We start from the raw sequence: 18374 nt of genomic DNA on the forward strand, positions 1-18374 counted from the left end.
TACAAAAGCAACACACTCAAATGAGGTGACATTGAGTACTGGAAGTTCTTTAACCAGGATGTCGGCTCAATGTATAACAGCCAGCCCACCACCACCACGACCCATGGAGCAGGGCTTCTGTAGGTACACATAGCCTGGGGGTGTGGCTTGATTGAGTGTCACAAAGTCCTGCTGATTTTGCCATGTCTCGGTTAGGCCTAGAAGGTCGATTTTCCTGTCCGTGATGATGTCATGGATGAGTAGTGCTTTGTTGTTTAGGGAGCGAGTATTCAGCAGCATGAACATTGCAGTGTTGTTTATAAATGCTGAGACAGGCAATAGGGGAGGAACAACACTGTCAACACAGACCAGGGGCCTCAGATTGCCAGTGCACACGTGTGGTTTGTTGTGATGACGTCGTCGCAGTGCGATGGAACGCCTGTCAGACAGTACAGGGGGAGTAGCAGGATCCGAGTAAATCTCACATCCGGGAGCTGCTCTGAGTCTATGGTAGGAAACAATAGTATAGATGGGGAAGATGGGTAATGAGGACATTGGCTGGGAAAATGAATATGGAGGTGGAGTGCTGCGTACACTGTCCATCTTGATAATCCAGTGCTTGGAAACGGTTGGTGAGCTGTATGCTTGGTGGAGGTCAGAAGAGTGCGGCGGTGGAGTCTCCCAGGATGCTGAGCAACAAGCTGCCAAGCAGAAGGCCGGGGGGTGGAGTTAGTGGGGAGGGGAATGGGGGATGTCTGGGTAGCAGTGGTGGTAGTAACAGGTGGCTCTTGAATTGACAAAGTGGTGGAAAAAAGTCCAGAGTGAACTGGGCCCAGACCAGCAGAACCAGTTAAAACCATTGTATTAAAATTGTCTTGCAGTCTGGACTGTTCCTTAAGAATTGTATTACTTTCCTGGAGTGTTTTGACACGTCCCAAAGCATCAATGAGCCTATTTTGCATATCTGAGTATTTGATGCATTTATTGCAGGAAAAAACAGAATCGATAAAATCGTCTTCTACCCCTAAACCAAACATGTTGCAGAGTTCACATTTTAAAACCTTTTTCTTTTCTGGACTTGCCGGAGAGCCCTGCGGTGCCATACTGCAGGTGTAAAACATACATAAGATCGGATAAAAGACGACTTGCCATGGAGATGAGGGTTTGTACCCCGCCTCGGCTGCACCAACCAGCCACCGCGCTTCAGCCAAAACTCTGTACAACGACCACAATGAGCAAACTACAGAGAATACTCACACAGGGTTGGTTCCAAATTGTGGTTGAATTCACAGAAAATGGTGAAAATCCCATGGATTTGATTGCAGAAAGGAGCCAGAGAAAAGGTGATTTGCTAGCAGCCAGGTAGCCTCAGGTAGTGTCAGGTAGCCTCAGGCAGGTAGCCTCAGGTACCCTCAGGTACCCTCAGGTAGCCTCAGGTAGCGTGGGTGCTTTACTGCTCTGTAGGGACTGGATGGTACACAGTATGTCCCTACACTCCTGTTTCAAAGATATCAATTTCACCCGTTCTAGGAATTTGCCTAGATCTTCAGAAGTGGTGTCTATTTTTTTTTTAAAATAAAATTCCAACATATTACGCAGTTTTTTGGTTTCAAATTATTTGCTGCCAGTGGCATCAACCTTTTCCTTTTTGAGCCATGTTAAAATGTTCTTATACTTGATAACATGGTTTACCCCTTTCACATTAATTTAAACCATTGTAATACACGGTATTTGTATGTATTACGGGAAGTAAGGGGGTTAACATGGGTAAACAAGGACCCGGACAACTCACTCTTTTTAGCTTAACTCTTTATCTTGTCTCCCGGACTTCACCTGGCTATCCCGCTCAAAAGACAACCAGGAAGTAGAACTACAAAAGTACAGGCACATGCGCACTACACAATGAGATAAAAGTGACTGAAACAATGAAATATAAAATTATAAAACCTCATGGGCAATATTCAAATATTCAGTAACTAAAATGACAAAATAAACATTCTCTTCAATTCCATGAAATTAATATAAAATCCCTAACAAAATAAATCTCATATTACACTATTTTAGTTGTAGTCACAACCTCATACAGTATATAAACCATACTGAAGTTTCTCAGCTATAGTTTACCAGAAATGCTGTAGCTTGTGCTGTGCAAGTTGAAAACCCCATTAATGAAAGGCCAGCCTCGAAAAAAAAAAGAAAAACTGAAATACAACACACAGACCCTCAGAACAGAAGCACCAAACTCAAATGAACGATGTACAGAAAACATCCGTCGTCCCCCTAAGCTAAAGTAGACAAGAACAGTTCCGATCCACATCACAAGAATACCAATAGAGTCCATTGTCCTGTCTGTGAAAGATTGTCCCTAACCAGCAAATCCCTCTCCCGCTGCCATAAAATATAGGCCAACATAGGTTACATTTATGCTTACATTGAAAAGACCTCCAAAAAGAAAACATAAAAATAAAGGGGAAAAGAAAACCCAAGTCTAGTCTTGTATATTTGTATCGCCCTTTATCACAAGCATGTCTCAAAGGGCTTTACATAGCATCATATACAGTACATGTGATATACATACTACATCATACATACATACTAAATATATATACACATCATATACATCCTATACTACATCATATATCAATAACTACATCATACTATACATCATATACTACGTCATATACATCATTTTACTAGATTATATAGGGGTTAAACCTTCCACCATTGTGTAGTTGCTTTGAAGGCTTGATTTTAGTAATCATGGGAAGAAAAAATAAACAAGTAGCCTATATATTAGAAAACAATGAAAACAAGGTCAAACTTGATGTCTGTCTCTGTCCATCTTTCTGTGTGAGAACAAATTACTGTGTGAGAACAAATTACTCTGTCCACCCGTAGAAATAATTATTGTGCTTGAATTAGAGTTTTCCCAAATTTGTCTGAAGTATTTGTGTGGGGTTTTCAGTTGTGCTTGTTGAACCACAGGTTAATGTGAGGGTGAAAAGGTTTCTTTGCATCATGTAGTTTAAATGTTGACTGATTCTGTTTGTTCTGGTTCTAGGAAACCTCTGCGGAAAGAAGAGAACGGTACGAGTCGAGCAGAGTATGCCATGAGCTCTCGCTGCCTGAAGACAGTGGACAGCAACAATACTGGAGTGTAGCAGCAACACAGAAACCAAACCACAAGCTAAACTTCTAGACAAGACTGAGAAGGCTGGACTACAGGAGAGAGGAGCAACTTCCAGCTAAGTCATGCTAATGTGGGAAGATGGAGGAAGAGCTTGGTACTGATCAGCTGTTGTTTTCAGCTCGGTTCGGAGCGCTGAGATACATGAAGTGGAGATTCAGTGTCAGCCAGGTGGCTGAATCTGTCATTGGAGAACAACGTTGGACAACAGTGAGAAGTCAAATCCTGATAATTAAAGACATGGAATTCCTGTTGAGAAATGATTTCTTCAAAATGTCATTGTCTCTATCTGCCAATCTCACTGTCTCTGCCTTCCTCCAATGAATAAAGGCCAAAGCAGCTGACAAGCCAGAAATTATCAGTCAATCTTATTTACAAAACTCTTCATGTTTCATGTTCATGTTTGACAGGTTCAGTCTGTTTGTTTGGAGATTCTGGTGATTCTGGTGATTCTGGTGATGTCTAAACCAAGAGAAGTTATGGAAGAGTAAAGTACTGTGCTGTTTGTTTTGCTGTGTGACTAAAACTATGGGACTATGTGACTTCATTACTATGATACTATGTGAGGATGATACTGTGGGACTACAGCAGTATGCGACTATGTGACTGTGACTATGTGACTATGCAATTTGAAGAGATGTGACATTTGGAACAAGGTATCTTTCTGGGAAGCAGGAAGTAGAGTTGCCTTCTGGATAAACTGTTGTTTTATGCTTCCCACCTAAGATCAGTGGTTCCACTGCTGATTGCTAATAGTTCAGTCAGGAACACTATAGTTACAAGATAAAACCATTTATTGCAACAAATGGTAATACTCTGCTCTATCTGCTCCCTGCTGACCCAGCAGCATGCTGAAGGTATACCAGGGGCGCCATGCAAATCCCCCATGGGAGAACACAGAGCAGAACCAGAACATCAACACTGAGCCATGATAACACTTAACATAGCTCAACAGGATAGACAACAGGTGGAGGCTGGGGAGGTGGAGGTGAAGCTTTTACCATGCAGTTTAGGTGCAGCAGTTGGTGTAGTAAGAATCAGTGTGTAGGAGGAGTCATTTAAATAGGCCGCCTTGTTATGAGAATGGATTGTGATTGGTGAGAGTAGTGATAGCTGGTAGATGACGAGCTATGCGTGACATCCGTGTCCTGCCTGAACTAACGCGATGCTTCATATACCAATCACTGAAAGTATTACCAATCCATAAGTTATGGAACATTATCAGGCCAAACACAAATTCCAAAGTCCAAGGTTACTTGACTGTTCTGTTAGAAGTTAAAAGTTAGAAGGCATTCCAAAATATTATGTATGCTTGACATTTATTTATCAAACAGTAGTTTTCCTACGTAATTATGATGAAGTTTTTTTCTGATTTAGTATTATATCTCCCATATAACTGAGCTTTGAAAGAATTAAAAAGAACAACTGTTAAACATCAGTGTTGCTGTTGGTTTTCTCTCTGCTTCTCTAGCAAACCATCCAGTGACATCTGAGATAAAGAGAATTATTTTTAGACATCACCAGTTTTTAGACATTACTAGTCAAAATGAGGATTATCGCTCCCACACTAAACTCCGTGTCATGAAGAGAACAACACTGTGTACTATAGTGTACAGAATTAGCCCAATAATACTGCATGAATGTACATATCAATATAATGGATTTGCCTTCTTGACTGTGTATTGCGTGTACAGAGTAAAGAATATTATGTTTATAAGATTAAATAAGTGGAGATATATAATACTGATATGCTACAAATCTAAGATGTAGATGTTGTGTGTCTGGAACAAGCCATTACTGGATATTGGAGTAATTAAAAGTTGTTGCACAATTTATGCATCACATACCAAGCATAAAACATATACTGTATATTGTTCATTTGAAGAATTTAAATTGCAACCTGCTGACTTTTTTTTTTTAGTTTTGAATAAAATTAATAATAACTGAGTATCATCTATGTTCATTTTTTTGCAACCTCACCTCTTGTACCCTAGCTAACCAACAGCTGGACTGCTACTCCCCCTGCTTGTGGATGATGGGAAGTGAAAAGAATGAATGAAGGAGAAGATGAAGATGAAGTTGAAGATGAAGATGAAGATGAAGATGAAGATGAAAATGAAGATGAAGATGAAGATGAAGATGAAGATGAAGATGAAGAAGATCAGACAGCTAAGTGGATTGTAGTGGAATTTCTTAAGGAAGTAGTGGTGATAATTCCCAGAAGAAGAAGAATCAGTGGAAATGGAACATTTACCTGAACAGTGAAGAACCTTTTACCTGAGCAGAGCGTATGAAATTTTCATGTTTCTGAGATGCCACCGAACACTTTTGGAAATGTCATCCTTATTGTATTGGGGGGGGGGGGAGGGGGGTAACCAGGTTAACTTTCCTATGAGCTGACAGATCTGACAGACAGGTGTGTGTGTGTGTGTGTGTGTGTGTGTGTGTGTGTGTGTGTGTGTGTGTGTGTGTGCATGTGTGTGTGTGTGTGAGTGACAGGAACGTGAAGAAATCACTGCAAAATAACATTTTAATCATCCTGAAAACACCAGGATTCAGTTACATGCGGTGACACTACAGTATATATGATACTGATACTAATAGTAGTACTGATACTACAGTACATGGTGACGCTACAGTACATGGTGACTACAGTACATGGTGACACTATAGTACATGGTGACGCTACAGTACATGGTGACGCTACAGTACATGGTGATACTACAGTACATGGTGATACATGGTGACGCTACAGTACATGGTGATACTACAGTGCATGGTGATACTACAGTACATGGTGACACTATAGTACATGGTGACGCTACAGTACATGGTGACACTACAGTACATGGTGACGCTACAGTACATGGTGATATTACAGTACATGGTGATACTACAGTACATGGTGACACTACAGTACATGGTGATACATGGTGACGCTACAGTACATGGTGACACTACAGTACATGGTGACACTACAGTACATGGTGACGCTACAGTACATGGTGATACTACAGTACATGGTGATACATGGTGACGCTACAGTACATGGTGACACTACAGTGCATGGTGATACTACAGTACATGGTGATGCTACAGTACATGGTGACGCTACAGTACATGGTGACACTACAGTGCATGGTGATACTACAGTACATGGTGACACTACAGTACATGGTGATACTACAGTGCATGGTGATACTACAGTACATGGTGACACTACAGTACATGGTGATACATGGTGACGCTACAGTACATGGTGACACTACAGTACATGGTGACACTACAGTACATGGTGACGCTACAGTACATGGTGATACTACAGTACATGGTGATACATGGTGACGCTACAGTACATGGTGACACTACAGTGCATGGTGATACTACAGTACATGGTGATGCTACAGTACATGGTGACGCTACAGTACATGGTGACACTACAGTGCATGGTGATACTACAGTACATGGTGACACTACAGTACATGGTGATACTACAGTGCATGGTGATACTACAGTACATGGTGACACTACAGTACATGGTGATACATGGTGACACTACAGTACATGGTGACAACAAAACAAAACAAATGTAACTATTTACACTGAACACAAAACCATCAGTCTAATAATCAATCCAAACAAGATATGGAAAACAAACAATATGTTTTAGCCATGGTTTTAAATGAAAATAATATGAATTTCACCCCTTAAGGCATGACTTCACAGCTCCTCACAGCTCTGTAGGACAGAATGATATCAGACTAAGACTAACTATACTTGACCTTGTTGGATAGGTCAAAGCATCAGCTCTTTTCTATCAATGGCTACTGATGGAGACGGAGGGACGGCAAGGGGGCAACGGACAGGTGCAGGCTGAGCAAAAAATAACTAATTGACTTGGTTGGTGTATTGTGGTTATTTCTAGACTTCTAGAACATTCAGACTGTTAAAACAACTTTTATTGAAAAATTGGTTAAAATCACTAGTGAAATCAGAATCAGAATCAGAATCAGATTTATTTTTGCCATGTACATTTTCACATACTAGGAATTTGACTTGGTGAAGTTGGTGCAGTGCAATATACAAGCAGTTAGACAGACAGACAAGCAGCAATCAAGCTTTACAAATAGCATTTAAATATCAAATATCAGATACAAAGAAGAAAGAAGGAAGAGATTCCTGAAATATATATATATACAGTATATACAATAAGTGTGGTGACTAAGTGGGTCAGCGAGGGGCTTTTTACAAGGGCTCAGTAGCAAGTTGTATTTGACCAAGTACCAAAAATGAATAAATAGTGTTACTGTACAGGGAATACAAATACGATAGATATGACTATGTATTTACAGATGTACAATTTGTATGGAATTGTGCTCAGAGAGTCAGTGAAAGGTGGGGATTGTTTGTAAGCCCCACTGCCATGGGCAAGAAACTGTTGTGGTGTCGTGAGGTTCTGGTCTTGATAGACCGCAGTCTCTTGCCAGAGGGGAGTCTCTCAAAGACGAGATGACCGGGGTGAGAAGGGTCAGCCATGATCTTCTCTGCCCACTGCCTGGTCCTGGAGGCGTACAGGTCCTGGAGAGAAAGGCAGGCTGCAGCCGATCACCTTCTCTGCAGAGCGGATGATCCGCTGCAGCCTGGACTTGTCCTTGGCAGTAGAAGCAGCAAACCAGATGGTGATGGAAGATGTGAGGATGGACTCGATGATGGCTGTGTAGAACTACACCATCATTTTCTGCGGCAGGTTGAATTTCTTCAGTTGTCGAGAAGGTACATCCTCTGCTGGGCTTTCTTCATGATGGAGCTGATGTTCTGCTCCCACTTGAGGTCCTGGGAAATGATGGTGCCCAGGAATCTGAATCTGAATTTGAAAATAAAACTAAAATGAATAATATAGAAAGAGGGAAGAGGGAAGAGAAACAAAAAAAATAAAAATAAAAAGACAAAAAGGAAATCAGTAGAGAAAATGTGTATAGTTAAAAATTATTAGAACAGTTCACGGGTTTCAAGAAGAGATAAAAGAGTAAAAATGTTAAGAGGTTAGAATACGAGGTATAAGTTAAAATAGGTGAAGCAGATGAAGAGAGGGATATATGTATGAATGAGTATGGAGGACTGATGCTGTTAATGGGGTGTCAGGGTGGCATGTACTGCAGTAGTGTAGATAGTGGTGTTCCGGTTGCCCATTTTGCTTCTTCTATTATTGGTTTGATGGCTGGGTTATTGATGTCTCTGCTGACATATTTCTGTCCCATGATGATGAGTCTTTGATGAATGGCTTCATGTTCCGTCGAAGGGTGATACCTAGGAATTTTGCTTGGTTGGTCAGGGTGAGGGGCTGGTTGTGAAGCGTGATATGGATGTTTGGTTTCAAGGTGTGATTTTTGGTGAACAATATGCACTGTGTTTTTGTTGGATTAATTTTCACTCTCCACATGTTTGACCAGTTTTCTATTTAATTGAAGCATTGTTGTAGTTTATTTGCGGCAAGTTGTGGTGATTTGGAGCTGGTCCAGTAGTAGAGGTCGTCAGCAAATTGGGATATGTGGGCTGTTGTGGGGGGCGGGTAATAGATGTCTGAGATATACAGGATGAAGAGGAGTAGGCTGAGTACTGCCCCCTGAGGGACACCTGCTTCTGGAGTGAAGGGTAGTGAGATGGATGTGGATACCTTGACTTTGATTTGACGGTTGCTGAGGAAACTGGCAATGATGTTACGGATGGAGTGAAGGAGCTGAAGGTTTGAGTCTGATAATCTGTATAGTAGTCCATTGTGCTACATTTTATCAAAAGCCTTCTCAATGTCAAAGAAGACCGCCAAGGTGTGTTGTTTTTTGGAGAAGTTGCGTGTGATGGATTCAGATAAGCGGAGGATGTTGTCAGTTGTGGAGCGGTGCTTTCTGAATCCAGCTTGGTGAATTCCGAGTAGGCCCAGGTGTTCAGTGTGGTGGTTTAGACGTGAGGTGAGGATGCGTTTGAAGAGTTTCCCAGTGTGGCTGAGGAGGCCGATAGGTCTGTAGCTGGTGGTCTTTTGTGGGTCCTTGCCAGACTTACGGATCATGATGACAATGGCAGATTTCCAGCGTTGGGGAAAGTGGCGAGAGGTGAGACAGGTGGTGAAGAGGATGCAGAGGAGGCGGAGGTAGGAGTCAGGTGCCTGCTTTATGGGTATGGTGTCGATGTTGTCTTCTCCAGAGGCTTTGTTCTTCATTTTTTTGAGGTGAGATTTTAGTTCCAGGGTGGTGATGGTTTGTGTGAGAGGATGGTCAACTGTTGATAAAGAGGTGGGTGTTGGATGGAAGGAAGGTGCTATGTTTTGAATTTCACTGTCTACGATCTGTTTCCATTGGGGGTCAAAGCTGGGGTCTGTGGGGCATGAGTGTACCTGCTATAAATGGTATCTGAAGAGGTTGGCTTTGTCTTGATTGTGTTCAGTAAGTTGGCCTTGGAACAGGAGTGTAGGAATGGTGTCATTATTGTTTTGTGCTCCATTGATGTGCTTGATTTTCTGCCAGAATGTGCAAGGGTTTGTTTTTGAGTCTCTGTCAAGTTGTTTATAGAACGAGTCCCATTTTTTGTGATTGTGAAGAGTGAGTTGCTGTTTTATTTGATTCGGTAGCTGGTTAATCTCTGTTTTGGTGGAGGGGTATCTGTATTTGATGAATTGTTGTCCGAGTTTCTGTTTTCTTCTTATGAGGTGCAGAAGCTGAGGTGGAAGCTGTAGCTGTGGTGGTTTGGTGGTATATACTGTCCATAATTGTTTGGACCCTTGCCTGATCATTCAGAATGGTTTGGAGGTCCTGCTGTAGATTGCTGATGGCTTGGGAAAGGTCTTTGGATGGCTGGGAGGAAGAGAGTCTGAGCGTGGGGGGCTTGGAGCTGGAGAGTCTTGATGGTCTTTGCTTCTGTTTGGTGATAGTGGAGGAAGAGGCAGACACAGCTATGGGCAGAAATATGTGTCACTAGAAACTGAATTTGAATTATTTATATTTGAATTTGAATTGCTCAACTTGAATAATTGCATTAAAAAACAGAATTTGAATCACATAATTTGAATTTGTATTGTTTAACTTAAATAATTGCATTGAAAAACTGAATCTGAATAGCATAATTTGAAATTGAATTTATTAGTTTGAAACTGAATTTATTAGTTTGAAACTGAATTCCAATAAACTTGAAACTGAATGTAATATTATGAAATTGAATTCATTTGCTCTGAAACTGTATTCAGTTCTCACAATTCAAATTCAGTTCTCGTAATTCAAATTCAGTTCTTGCAATTCAATTTCAGTTTACTGAGACACACATCCTGGTCATTGAGGAAGAGCAATCGAGTGCAGATTCACAGAACTCCTTTTCGGCCAATCAGCACCATGGATGTATTACACTAGTGGCGTTCTCATAGGGACCGTGATGACGGCGCGCTCACGAGCGAGTGGCTCTCTAGGTTCTAGGCTCTGATTGTTGCTGCTGCAGACTCGGCTCTTCAGGGAAACCATCGTCCAGGTATGACTCTATTATTTATTCAGTCACAGAACATTGGCTTTATTTGTATAAATCTTACAACTGATGTGATTCAGTCTGGATAAAGTTGAGCTAAGCTAACGTTGGTAACGTTAATAACGGTTAGCATAATGACACGTTAACAAGTCACCTAACACATCCATTGGTCAACGTCAGGCAAGTTAACTTAGTTAACTAAAGATAGAAAGGTTCGGACTAAACTCTGCATTTGTGATTTATGCTCCACTCGTGTTGCTCCACTTGTGTGTTGAACGTTATCTTGTGTTTCTCACAGGGAGTCAAGTTCATGCCACACACCACCAGCCAGGTAGCTATGCTTAACCAGGTGAGGAGATTTATTTTGAACTTAATTTAGAGCATTTTCGATGTGAGATGGTTCATACAACGGTCACAGATAGTAATGACTTGGTAGCACCTTTTTCACCTCTACCTTCTGGAGCCAGTGCTTCACAACTTAAGTACTTTTCACCCTGTCCTGTAATCATCATCATGATGTATGCTAACTGTTTTCTGTAAGACACTGAGCCGCAGTTACTTACTGCAGTTTCTTCAGTTACAGAAAGTCCTGCTCTTCAAGAACCACCTGACACTTCTCTGGAAAATGCTCCCAAATAAATTAACTTATTTATGATGTGTTCTGCCCTAGTTAGTAAATTCATATGAATTCAGATGTAGTGTTTACTTATTTATTGTTTGGGGTATTTGGGAAAAGCATACTCAAATTTAGTCAAACAAGGTTGTAAGTATGAGACAAGCATCCCCATTTTTTTTTTAAATCTTACTTTTGGCACATCAAGTGATGTGGTTTCATATGCAGGTTTTTTGATTGATTTTAGATCACTTTTTGTTGTTTGTGATCCTTTCTGATCCTTTCCATGCCTATTATCTGACGGATAAGGGAGGGTGTGCTTGGGGAACCAAAGTGAGTTACAGTTTTTCTTGATCGCTTACACACTATAACTGGGCCTATTAACTAAACATCCCAAACCATGACGCCATCTACCAAAAGACAGACCCATTTCCAAAAACTGTAAACACTATTCCCCTGTTTCCACACATGATTTAGATTTGTTTAACTTTTTGTGAAAAACTCTACACACAAATCCCTGACGGGATGCTGAGGCAGAATAAATGTGATTTCTTTCTTTATGTACAAACTGTTTTGTTTTTTTCCATTGGTTTATATTGGTAAATACATGGAAATTATTTTACTGTATTCTAGGTTCTTTATCAGTTGCATATTTTTACAGTACATTTACTTTTTCACTCAATTTCAGTTTATTTTATTAGAGTACATTGAGGAATTAAAAATTTTGAAAAAGTATACGTGTTGTGTCTTTATATTGTGTTCATCATGTAAAGAGGTTGTTCTCGAGGAAAACCATAAGCGCCATTATTCATTGCAGTAACAGGTTTTTACGGTAGTGTTTTGAATTGATCTCACCAGTGTGTAACGGCTGTTTTGTAGTGTATGTGTATTTGATGGCTTTTGTGTGATGTCTGAAGGCAAAGTTTGGTTTAGATGTAAGATTACATGGTTTTGAGTGGAGAGTTTGGTTTTGACATGGAAGCTTGAAGTTTGTGAAGATGAGTGTGCAGTTATGCATTTGTGTTTAGAGTTTTGGGAAATGGAGCATCATTTCAAGAAATGTGTCTTGGCAATAAAAAAAAACTGTAAAAAGGCTTACCGTATTTCCTCTAATATTAGCCTGGGCCTTTATTTACCTCAACTGCAGAGGGTACCAGGCCTTTATTGGAAGCAGGCTTATATTAGAGACAGGCCTTTATTCTAATTCCCTCTGTTTGATAAGTATATTTGCTCATATTTTAGTATGAAGTTTGATTTTCTGATCTGCTTCTGTTGGGGTACGTTAGGTAGCCGTTTTTTTGTTACTGCAATGCATTATGATAATTATGGTAATCGACGATGGCATGCTCCAGAGACTTCCGCCGGCCAAGCCATCTTGTGGCACTTGTACATTACTACAAACTACAGTAACATTATATAACAGGCACCAGGAGTTTACTGGTATCCACTGTTGTTTGCATGTAAGCTGAAGCTAACTGAAGCTAAAGTAGAACAGCCCTCTGACAGCCCTCTGTTCTGTCGGCGGCATGGAGGTTACGGTGTGCCGAGGGCTTACTGCCGATGCTTTGAGTTTCCCGGGGGCACGGTTCCGGCCAGTGCCGATAGCTGGGCGCCGATTTGTTCCTGGTGATCCGGCCGAGATTTCGGCGGGGTCCCGACGCCGATGCGTCACCGGGTGTCCCCGATAGGTACGGGCCGTGGGCACGGTGGAGAGGACAGCGGTGGAGAGAGGAGATGGACACGGTCCAGCCATATACTAGGTTTTGACCTAGTCTTGTTTCCTTTGTATTTTTTCCTTTATTTGTTCGTGTCGACCACGGCCCCGGCCATTATCGAAGACCCGGCTTTTAATTGAGGACACTATTAGAGGAAATACGGTAGTTTAACATATGAATCAAGATTAATCAGAAGTCTATACCTTGTTAAAACTAGGGGAATCCCCAAACCTGCATGCTGCAAGTTGGCAACCGCAGCAATGTCCATGTGTCTCCAACAGTAGTTGTTTTAAAAAAAAAACAGGAGTATAAAAATTGGAGAGCAGTAAATGAAGACTTCGATGAAGTTGCGATGAAGTTGTTGCCTGTCGCTGTTTGTTGTGGAAGATAGTGCTCTGTAGTACTCCTTGATGTCTCGATCCTTGTGTATTCTCGGTACTTTACAGCAGAGCGAGACATTTCCAGCAGAATATCAGGCGAGTGCTACACCTCTTTTAACCACATCACTCCGCCCATTACTCAGCCCACATGGCACAATCCAAATCACAGACGAGATTGTTTGAAATCTGTGCTATCTGTGTAAATTACATATTGCTTCCTGTCATTGTACCAATATAAGGAACTAGGCCAGGTGTGATCCGTTTCACTAATCATGCCCTGATGAAGACTGTGTGTGGTCGAAACCGGTTGGTGTTTTTTTAAACACTTTTTTCTCTTTATGCCCGCTAAATAAAGGCTTTTAACTAAACTCCCTGCTCCGCGTAAGTGTGCCTGAAGTGTGCCTAATTCTAGTGTGTGGGAGTTCCAGTGACCATGTGGGTGCACATTGTCACATTACCTTCCTCCTCTCCAGCGGCAGCCATCTCTGGAAGACGGGACAGGTAATCAGCAAACAGATTTGCCTTTCCTACTTTTGTTGGATATGGAAGCTGTGGGTCTGAAGGGCCAGATACCACCTTGTGACTCGTGAGTTCTTGTCCCTCATAGAGTTTATTCAGCTCAATGCCCTGTGGTCCATTTCAAGGTCAAAGGTCCTTCCAAGAAGGTAATATCGAAGGCTATCCAATGCCCACTTAATGGCCAGGCATTCTTTTTCGATGGCTGAATACCTGGTCTATTTTGGGTGTAACTTGTGGCTCAAGTACAGAACTGCTCGTTCCTCACCCTCCTTTCCTTGTGCTGGGAGTGCTCCAAGGCCCACACCGGAGGCATCAACTTGAACAAGGAAGCACTGCATGAAGTCAGGACTTTGTAGAACAGGAGAAGAACACAGAAGAGTTTTGAGCTGGATGAATGCTGCTTTGCACTCTGCAGTCCATTTCACTGGATAAGAGGCAGCTTTTGTGGTCAAGTTGACAAGAGGAGCAGCAATGGAAGAAAAAATTGGGTATAAATCTTCTATACCATCCAGCAAGTCCCAAGAAAGATTGTACCTGCTTCTTGGTTCGAGGTCTGGGGCTGTCTCTGATGGCCTCCACCTTGTTGACTTGAGGATGAATTTCTCCATTTCCAAGGTGGTATCCCATATAGTGAACCTCCCTTTTGGCCCAATTACATTTCTGTGTATTGAGCGTGAGACCTGCAGAATGAATCCTGTTAAGAACTGAAGAAGTGGGACAGATGGTCTTCCCATGAAGTGCTAAAGACCACCACGTTGTGAAGATATGCAGCACTGAACTGCTCACATCCTCGCAGGACTTGATCCATCAATCGCTGGAAAGTTGCAGGCGCTCCATGAAGTCCAAAAGGCATTACTGTATACCGATAGAGACCTGTAGGGGTGTGGAAAGCAGTGTAATCTCTTGATTCTTTCTCTAGAGGCACCTGCCATTATCCCTTGCAGAGGTCCATCGTAGTGACATACACAGTTCTGCCTAGTCATTCAAGCAGTTCATCAATTCGTGACATAGGGTAAGCATCAAACTTTGAGATTATATTCAGCTTCCTCTGATCATTACAGATTCTGAGTGTTGTATCTTTTTTTGGAACAAGAACAATAGGATTGCACCACTCGCTGTTTGATAGTTCAATTACTCCAAGGTCCAGCATAGTTTGGATCTCCTTGTTGAGAGGTGGTGTGGATGACCTGTAGGTGCAGGTGTGGGAAGCTGCATACATGGACTTCCCTCAGTTGAGGAAGGGTTGGTGGAGGTAATAGATGTTGGGAGACCACCATCAGCTGTGTCATGTCCGGAGAGGGCTGTGTTGGTAGAAGGCACTGTCATGACTGTTTTTAATTCTCTGAGTTCACAAACAAGGAGGTCCTCCCTTTGCCTTTGGCTGAGTAAAAAGTCTTTGAGAAGGGAGGCCAGCTCTGTCTCTTCACTAGGCTCAGTCTGTGGCATTGCAGACTAATCTGCCTTCATAGGCTTGACATCAGCAGGCTGTGCAGGCTGTGATTTCTGCGTAATCCCCCTAGGCCTGGCCCCCAGTTCATCAAAGCTTATCAGGTCCTTTTCCACAGACACATCTGAGCCATTTGAGCCCATGGTATCCCAACCGGCCTCTTCTTCTGCTTCCTCTGTAGTTGCCACTTTTGATTCTTGAGAGCGTAAACCATACCTGCCCCTGTGTGGTCTTCTTAACCTCTGTGGCTTGCCATCCCACCACTGCCACCGAAATGTCACACCTGTGTCTTAGGTGAAGGTAGTGTACCATCTTTAACACTGGATTAAACCCATAGACTCTTGACCACAAGAAAGGATGGCACACACACAGTCAGAAAAGGTGCAGGATGGTATATTCTCACAACACCAAAAGTGATAACACAGGTAAACAAGTCCAGTGTCGACTGTGAACAACAACAAAAACAAAACAAACTTAACTATGTTACGGCCGTGGCCATACCACCAGAAGATTCCCTAGTGTTTCCTTGTGTTTCCCCTCCCCTGTGTTCCCAGTGCTCCCCTGTCTGTCTCTCTGTCTGTCTATGTTTTGTTTGTGTGTGTATTGGCGTGGGCGTGGTCTCCCTTCCTCGTTCTCCTGGCTCCCGGTTCTGCTCATCCTGCACACCTGTCTGCAATCGGCTCATCACCTCTCCCAGTCTGCTCACCTGCCTTTCATCAGCTCATCTGCCTGCAGTATATCTACCCCGGCTCTTCAACCATTCTTCGCCAGATTGTTGTTTCAACCTCAGCGGTAGATACACTTCCAGGCCAATTTAGTTTGATTGATTTTGTCTCTTTGTGTTTCATGTTACTAACCAGCCTCTCTTGTGTCCCAGGATCATCACCCGTCTGCTTGTCTTCCTGCTTGTCTCCCTGCCTGCCCACTAGCAACCTCCTAGCCTCCAAGCTACACCTGCCTGCCACGCTTCCCCTCATCCCACACTCACGCCAAGCCCCGCTCCTCCTTACCATCACTCACCCCTGCTGCCACCAGATTCCCATTCCCTGCCATCAGACCCTCATCCAGATCCTCCTTTACAATAAAACCTTTTTTCTTACCAACACCACTCGGTCCGTGTCCTGCGTTTGGGTCCCTCCTGTGTTTGTAACAAACTTGTACAAACTGTAGCAAGACAGAATGATATCAGGCGAGTGCTACACCTCTTTTAACCACATTACTCCGCCCATTACTCCGCCCACATGGCACAATCCAACCCTAGAAAAACGTTGTCTGTCATTTCTGAGCTGTATTTTAGGTTGTCACCCATTACAAACAATTTTACAATTTTTAAAAGGTTTCAACAACATTCATATTTTTTTAACCATAAGCAATCATTGTCCTTATTTGACATTTCGGTATCAGTTTAACAGCTTTTAACTTGGTTTGGTCCAGTTGACCTCCAGTGCGCAGGTGTAATTAATTGTGTAGTCTTTATAAGCTGCCTGGATCCGGTCCACTGCCTTTCACAAATCCAGCAAGTGGGGCAGAACTGCAGGTGAGAGTATTGGTGGGTTTTTATTCTGAATTGGGAAACAAAGGAGAACTTCCATATTTCAAGCCTGGTGTTGCATTGTGTAAGCAGGTGTAGTCCTCGAGTGTGCACCCCCGATGAGAACACACTAATACAGGCAATTATCCTTTGCTCAGGGAATTCTAGTGTGTGGGAGTCCCAGTGACCATGTGGGTGCACATTGTCACAGATACGTCAGTTGCTAGTGATTGTTCAGATACGTCAGTCGCTAGTAGGGATGCACATTTAAAAAAAAAATCTTGATCGAATCAAATATCAATGTTTGTAATTTTTTAAATACACACGCGCCACTACATACACTTCGAATCGAAGCATTATTCAGACAAACAACGTAAGTCACACTAACAAGCATATTGAAGCTGAATGGAGGCTATAATCATAAAGAACAAAATAAGAATATTATTATAGTATTAGTCTATGTAGGCGATGCAGTTATGGCTCGTAATATCCTGCTGTATTTTCATCTGGCATTCTCATATTCCAATATTAATCCGACTGAAATAACGTTTCCAAACTCTATTGTTGATCAAATCATCTGGGGATAACTGTTTTAGGCCTGTTGCCTAAACATTTTAATTTATACAGATCAGCATGTCCAAACACTCCAGAGTAATGCACCACATACTGTTCTGTTCACCAGCGGCAGAGAAGACGCCCTGACGGGACAGAGGTCCCAGAGAAGACGCCCTGACGGGACAGAGGTCCCAGAGAAGACGCTCTGACGAGACAGAGGTCCCAGAGAAGACGCTCTGACGAGACAGAGGTCCCAGAGAAGACGCTCTGACGGGACAGAGGTCCCAGAGAAGACGCTCTGACGGGACAGAGGTCCCGGGGTGCAGAGGCACCGCAGCGTTAGTGCTGTCAGCCTGGAATCCTGCCTGGTTGTCTTTCCACCAGTCCAGTGGATTCGTATCAAGTGGTGGACGCATTTCTTGCGAGTAGCTCCACTTTGGTTTAATGGCCATTTGCGCAGTTGGACTAACCGGCTGCGAGTACGCAATTCGTTTACCGTTAAGATTAATCGACGTGATACATAACAAACAATAAATCGATCATCAATGTATGTTGGACATCCCTAGTCGCTAGTGATCGGTTCTGATATGTCGGTCTCTAGTGATTGGTTCAGATACGTCAGTCACTAGTGATTGGTTCGGGGTTAATCAACCCCCCCCCACACAGAAAACGGCTAACGTGGAGGAAATCTCAGCTGGATGATGGAGTGGAACCAGATGGATGTTCAGTCTGAAGATCAGACTAAATCTGTCAAGGTTTAAAATGTAAAAATAACCAGCACAGCTCACATCAGTGTAAAAACCCAAAGCTTCCTAGATAATATCGCCTTATTGAAAACTTGAACATGAGCTGGAACCAGAACATTTCCTACATTCTGTCATGGGAAAATGAGGAAAACTCAATTTTCAGTTTATTTACACATAAATTCCTGAAAGATAAGCTAAA

The sequence above is a fragment of the Centroberyx gerrardi genome, chromosome 18, assembly GCF_048128805.1.
Source record: "Centroberyx gerrardi isolate f3 chromosome 18, fCenGer3.hap1.cur.20231027, whole genome shotgun sequence".
In the NCBI taxonomy this organism is placed as follows: domain Eukaryota; kingdom Metazoa; phylum Chordata; class Actinopteri; order Beryciformes; family Berycidae; genus Centroberyx; species Centroberyx gerrardi.